Below are 6,633 nucleotides of genomic sequence, written 5' to 3'. Positions count from 1 at the left end.
TTTTTATGGCATAAGTAGGGAAATATTAAAAAAGTATGGAAACCTATCAAAAGAACACAAAATATCCAACTTTTAAGGAGCTCCCATAGGCTAAATCTTGGATAATCCAAGCATCAAAATAAAAGAAATGGATTATAACTCATTGAATAAAATAAGAATCAGTGAGCCTATCCTGTTAATAAGAGACTAAATAAAGAAACGAGGAGAAAGGAAAACTCTACCTTGCAGTAGAATGCTAACTAATAAATCTAGTAAGAAAAATAATTAGAAAATCACCACTTACAACCATCAAAGTAATAAGCAGTCCAGGCAAAATCATTAATTGATACTAAAACTAGTAGGTAAAAGTTTGATAAGGAACAGGATACTTATATAGCTTCAAAGTTATCTTCCCACAAAACACTTAATAATTAAACAAAGGAATATGATCATTTTACAGTGGATAAAGCTGGCCAACAGCACCTTAATCAAGAGATCAAAGTTAACATTACTGAACTCCTGATACAATGCACTAAGAAGGATATTTGCTAAAGTACCCATAATCTGAACCTATTAAAAAACATTAGACAAACACATATTGAAGGACATCTTACAAAATAAATGGCCAGTATTTTCCAAAAATGTCAGTGTTATTGAAGACAGACTGAGGAACTGTTCCTGATGAAAGTCTAATATATTGTACTTAAAAACTAAATGCAATAAGTGATCTTGGATTTAATTCTGGTCCAATTTGGGGGAAAAGTGCTATTAAAGACAAGAGTACATTGGTAAAATATGAATAAAGGCTGTTAATTAGATAATATTTTTTAATAATGCTAAATTTTGTGATATTAGTAACAATTGTGGTTGAGTAACTAAATGTCCTTGATCTTAGGAGATAGTCCCCTAAATAATTACAGGTAAGGGGCATATCTGCAATTTACTCTAATATGTCTCATGAAAAATATATAAATATGGACAGAGTATGATAAAGCAAATGTGGAAAAATATAAACAATTGGCAAGTCTATAGAATTATTTGTATTCAACTTTTCCGAAAGTTTCAAATTATTTCAAAATAAAGAAATGTATATGTTGCACTGAGTTTGGGGAATACAAATTTTTTTTCCTACATAAATATCAGCCCCAAACATATTAAGAGATACCTTCATATTCTTTGAAGTTTGGACTTTAAAAATTAAGAGATATACCAGTGGGAAAAATGTTAATTGGGAGTTTTCTACAAAGTATGCACATGTATTGAAAAGTATAGATGACATTTATAGAAATTTTTATGTATCGAAAGACCTAAATAAATAAATAAGGAAAATACCACGTTCATAAGTAGGAAGATTTGCTGTCATAATGATGTCCATTCTTCCCAAGTTAATCTAGAGATTTAAAGCAATGTAATGAAAACTCTAGCAGTTTTTCAGAGAATATGACAAGTTATTCTCAAAATCTCAAGGACTAAGTAGAGCCAAGACATTCCTGCCCCACTCCCCCAAAAAAGATAAACACTGTGGAGGGACTGGCCCTAGATATAGATAAACTATAGTAATCGAGACTGGTTTCTGTGCGGAGAAAGACAGATCAATGCAATAAAATAGATCCAGAGAGCTCATAAACAGACATTCATATGTGGGTCTTGATATATAGATAGCGATGGCATTGCAGATTGTAGGGAATAGATTTACAAAGAATTAAATGGTACTTGGATGAGTTATCCATGTGGGGAAAAAAAAGTAAATCCCTAACTTATACTGTTTTTTTGAAAATAATTCTACATGAACAAAGTACTTTTACATGAAAATAAATAATTTTGACTCTTTAAAGAAAATATTGAAGACTGTTATGACTTTGGACTAGTAATACATTTCTGAAACAACTCCCCAAGAGTTATAACAATAAAATAACCAATACATTACAATACATTAAAATTAACCATGTTCATTCATCAAAAGACAACTTAGAGAAAGGGAAAAGCTTAGTCATAAACTAGGATAACATGTAACCAATGAACCCAAAAGAAATATCCCAAGTATAAAAATAACTTATACAAACCTATAAGAAAAAAGCAAATAAAGAGAGAATGGCATTTTTTTAAAACAGAAAAAGAGAAACACGAATGGCTAATAAACAAAAAGTTGCACAACTTTATTGGTCATCAGGTATATGTAAATTACAACTATAATGAGCTATTATCTCACTAGTTGATCTAACAATAATTTTTAAAGGACTACAATTTCAAATGGTGTCAAAAATGTCAGTTACTGCCAGAGAAGGTATAAATTGTAATGATGACTTTAGAATCTATTTGGTATCATTTAGTAAAGTAGTAGCTGTACATATTCTAAGAGCAGTTCCACTCCTAATTATTATATAACCTAGAGATATTCACATATACCTTTAAATGTACACTAAAATGTTCACGACAGCTCTATTTGTTATCAGAAAAAAAAATGAAAACAACCCAAATATCCATCAACAGTAGAATAGATAGATAAAATCTGTTATGTACACAGCATAGAATACCAATCAGCAATTAAAAAATGGACTTAAATATAAGGATGAATAAATCAAAAAACATAACATTGAGTGAAAACAAATCACTTGATATGTAGAATGTCATTCCACTACAGCTCAAAATCATGCAAATCTAAATGTATTACTTGAGGATATATACATATATGGTACATCTATAAAGAAAAGTGGGAGAATGATTAGCACTCAAATGAGGATGCTGGTTAACTTTGTGAAGGAAGTAGAATGTGATTGGGGAGGAGAATATAGAGGGTTTCAAAGGAACTGCTGATATTCTATTTCTTCAACTAGTTGGTACAGGAGATTTTTCATTTCACTCATTCAGCTGTACATATATTTATTTTTTCTCACTTGTCTCTGTAGTTTTTCAGAACTTTTTAGAATTAATAACTGGGCTAAACAAGAAATAGAATTAAAACAAAGAATTAGCTAGAGAACATATTAGCAAGCTGGAAGTTCAGTCCAAGGAATTCTCTCAGAATACAACTGAAAGAATTAAAGAAATGGAAAACTATAAATAAAAAGCTAGAAAATAAACTCTGAGAAAGTAGAAGAAATCAAAGACAAGAGTGGAAATTAATGAAATGGAAAACAGAAGCACTAGCTAAAAGAACAAAATTGATGTAAGAAAAAAGTCTAGTAAAACCAAAATTTTATTATTGGATAAGAGTAAGGACAGGCTTTTTCATAAGCAGAATGAACAGATGTATTTTCCATTTCTGCTCTACAAAAAAGATTTAAATGAGTACATTTAGTTAACTACAAAACGTATTAATGTGAGAACCGCGCCTCCCCAAATAAAAAAATGAGGAGGAAGATGGCAACTATCAAATGAGAACTGTCAAAGAACTCTGGTATTAAAGAGCCTACAGAGTCAGATATCTATTTGTGAGGCAATTCACTGCATAAAGCCTCTGAAAGCTCAAGTACCAAATGTTGTGGCGCGATCAATTCTAAGGCCCACGGAGCCAATTGAGATGAATTATGAGCCTTTATTAGCCGGCCGGCGACTGACTCACTACAACGCAGGGTTTGAGGAGATCAGCCTCAAGCTCTCAAAAGAGGCAGTTTATAAAACCTAGCCACACCCTAGTTAACATCAAACAAGCAAGCAGAATAACCACACCCTAGTTAATCATCAAACAAGCAAGCAGATTAAGCACACCCTAGTCAATCATCAAACAAGCGAGCAGATTACAGAAGCAGAAGTTGGCTGTTAGCATATCTTTACCCAGAACCACACTCTTAACACCAAAGATGATGACCTTGGAAAGTTAAGAACCTGGAAATAGGAGATTGGTTAAAAGTCTGTACACATGTAACTGCATCTAGATTTTGCTTATAGCCTTTTCTTTGATTCAAGTTGGTTTTGCCTGGATAATGGCACTGTGACTCACTTGCTCCACCTCCATCCCATCCCCTCTTTCCCATCCCCCAACTCTTATCCTTCCACCTTTATATACCTACTCCTTTAATCGTTAAGCCTTAGGACATTAGGTTTAGGCCAGTATCAACTATTTTAAGAATGAAGCCTCAGGTCTGTTGATCAGGACAATAACTTTTGGTTAAACTAGGGATAACATCTTGGCTTTAGGTGTGTTTCATCCCCAGGCCCATTGAGGCAGAACCGCCACACCAAGCACGGGACCAGATGGGATGGTGCCATGGCTGATTCCAGAACTGGAAACAATGACCAACTACTCCAGCCCTGTCCAATCAGTAGCATCCCTTACTTTCTATGGCTGAAGATTTTTCCCTATATAATCTATTCCACTCGAGACATCCAGGGAGCCAGGCCTTTGAGTAATTGCTCACCTGTGTCTCTGGGACTTGCAACTCTTTGCTGTAAAACCTGTATGTATCTGACTGATTTAGACACGTGCAGGCAGATGAATGCCTTTTGCTCTAGTAACACACAGATTGATCTCCCCCTTTACTTATCCTGTCTTATATAATCAAATACACTACTAAATGGGGGGGAAGGGAAGGGAGCTCGAAACCAATAATGTAAGGAGGAGGCAAGAGAATTAAAAGTTAAATCAATATTCAGATTGCAAAATGCTGATCAACCCTAAGGCCAGACCACAAGGAAACCTGCAGAACAAAGGAAGATTTCTGCTGGCATTGTGTGGTGGCTGAAGAATGACTACTTGGGATTTATTACTTGTAGGAAAATTACTGTTTGACTATCGCCATGGGAACAAAAGGCTTTTGATCATAGGACATAACATTCTGATAACAAGCTTTCTGCTTCTGTACGCCCCGCTTGCACACCCCGGCTTATAGGTTGACAGGTAGTGAATAGGAGAAAAATAGACCTTTGTGTTCAGACAGAATAAAGAATGAGATTTTGGGCTTAAAAACCCTGTACCTCTACATTTCGGGGCTGCTTAATTTGGGGTCTGCGTACCCCTGGCAGACCCAGCTGGCTGAATAAAGAGTGTGTTTCCTATAACTCACTAATTTCTGGTGGTCCGTGTGTCTTTTGGGGGCTGGCGGCTACAACATTTGGAGGCCCCAGCGAGAGAGATCTCAGGGAGTGGCCCTGGGATCTAAGACTGGACCGGCCTCCAAAGCGGTTGCTGTCTCTGTTACGGATTCAAAGGGGTGGCCAACCTGAGACGTTCCAGGGCCCTTGAATGCTGTGACGGGTCAGTACAATCGTCAAGGACGCAACTTTTAGGACATGCTCTTTGTTCCTGGTCCCGACGGGAATCTGGAATCTCCGAGGCCTCGGTGTCTGGATAAAAGGTACCTTCTTGTTTCTGTTGACCGGTCAGTGGGGGTCCATAGAGAGACTGGACACAGTCATATCTCCCGGACCGTGGCCAGGCCGCGGGATGCTGCCTCCTGTGCCCTGTTGTCAGGTTTTGTTTATTGTCTCTGGTCTTGTCTAGGTTGTAGGTAGCGGACTTCTCTGGGTCCACCTACACTCCGGTAATTGTTCTTGTTTGAGTGTTTGTTTTTGTCAGTGTCTGTTTTGTGTTTTCTGCGCAAGCGATGGGGGGAAGCCTGAGTTCACAGAAGACACCCTTGGGTTGTCTCCTGCGACATTTCAGAGAAGGGTTTATAGAGGGAGCTCATTATGGCATAAAGTTTTCTCCAGGCAGACTAAGAACATTGTGTGAAGTCGAGTGGCCGTCTTTTGGTGTAAACTGGCTTCCAGAGGGCTCCTTTGACAAAGGGTTGGTGAGGAATGTTTGGAAGATTGTCACAGGAGACCCGGACACCCCGATCAGTTTCCCTACATTGATCTGTTGCGGCGTGAATAATTCTGAGACCCACGGAGCCAATTGAGATTAATTATGAGCCTTTATTAAACGGCTGGCGACTGACTCTCTACCACGCAGGATTAGAGGAGATCAGCCCTGAGCTTCCCGAACAGGCTGCTTATAAGGTTTTTTTTACTACATCTTTGAATAAACAGATTACAAGAAGCAGAAGTTAGTTGTTAACTCTTTGTACATAGATAAATGTATTCAGGGGAACTCTCAGCAAACAGGGCCTAATAGACAGTTTTATCATCTTTTCCTTGGAATGTTGCGCTTTTCCCTGGGGCTGGCGCCTGGAGATATCACCTCCCTGTCACTGAGTTACTGCTCTCCCTAGGGGATGACGCCTGGAGATACTTCTTCCCTGAAACTGGAGAATTAACACTTTTACAGATCAATGGTTAGATCTTGTTCAGAACCCCCCTCCTTGGCTCCGCCGGTGTGCCCTCTCTCTAGGGGTGCGAGTTTTAGTTGTCGGTACCCCTAAACATGCAGCAACTGAAACTCCAAAACAGCCCAGACCCTTAGTCCTCCAATCTCCACCGGAGGACAAAGACCTTCCCTCACCCTATAATTCAGGACAACAGAGGCCCAATAGCACTGCCTCACCTCCCCGGACACGAGCAGGTAACCCTTATGGGCCTCTTCCTCCTGCTCCTGCTCCGGGTGAGGCACTGGCCGATACCACTACCCCGGCCATTCTTCCCTTGTGAGAAGCACCACCCCAGGAGCATCATGCTGACAGGCCCTTTATGGTTTACGTGCCTTTCTCGACTAGTGACCTGTACAACTGGAAGGCACAGAATCCGCTTTTCTCTGAGAAACCCCAAGCATTAACG

This window comes from Pteropus vampyrus, unplaced genomic scaffold (assembly GCF_000151845.1).
Source record: "Pteropus vampyrus isolate Shadow unplaced genomic scaffold, Pvam_2.0 Scaffold328, whole genome shotgun sequence".
Lineage (NCBI taxonomy): Eukaryota > Metazoa > Chordata > Mammalia > Chiroptera > Pteropodidae > Pteropus > Pteropus vampyrus.
Note: the sequence above shows the minus strand (reverse complement) of the source record.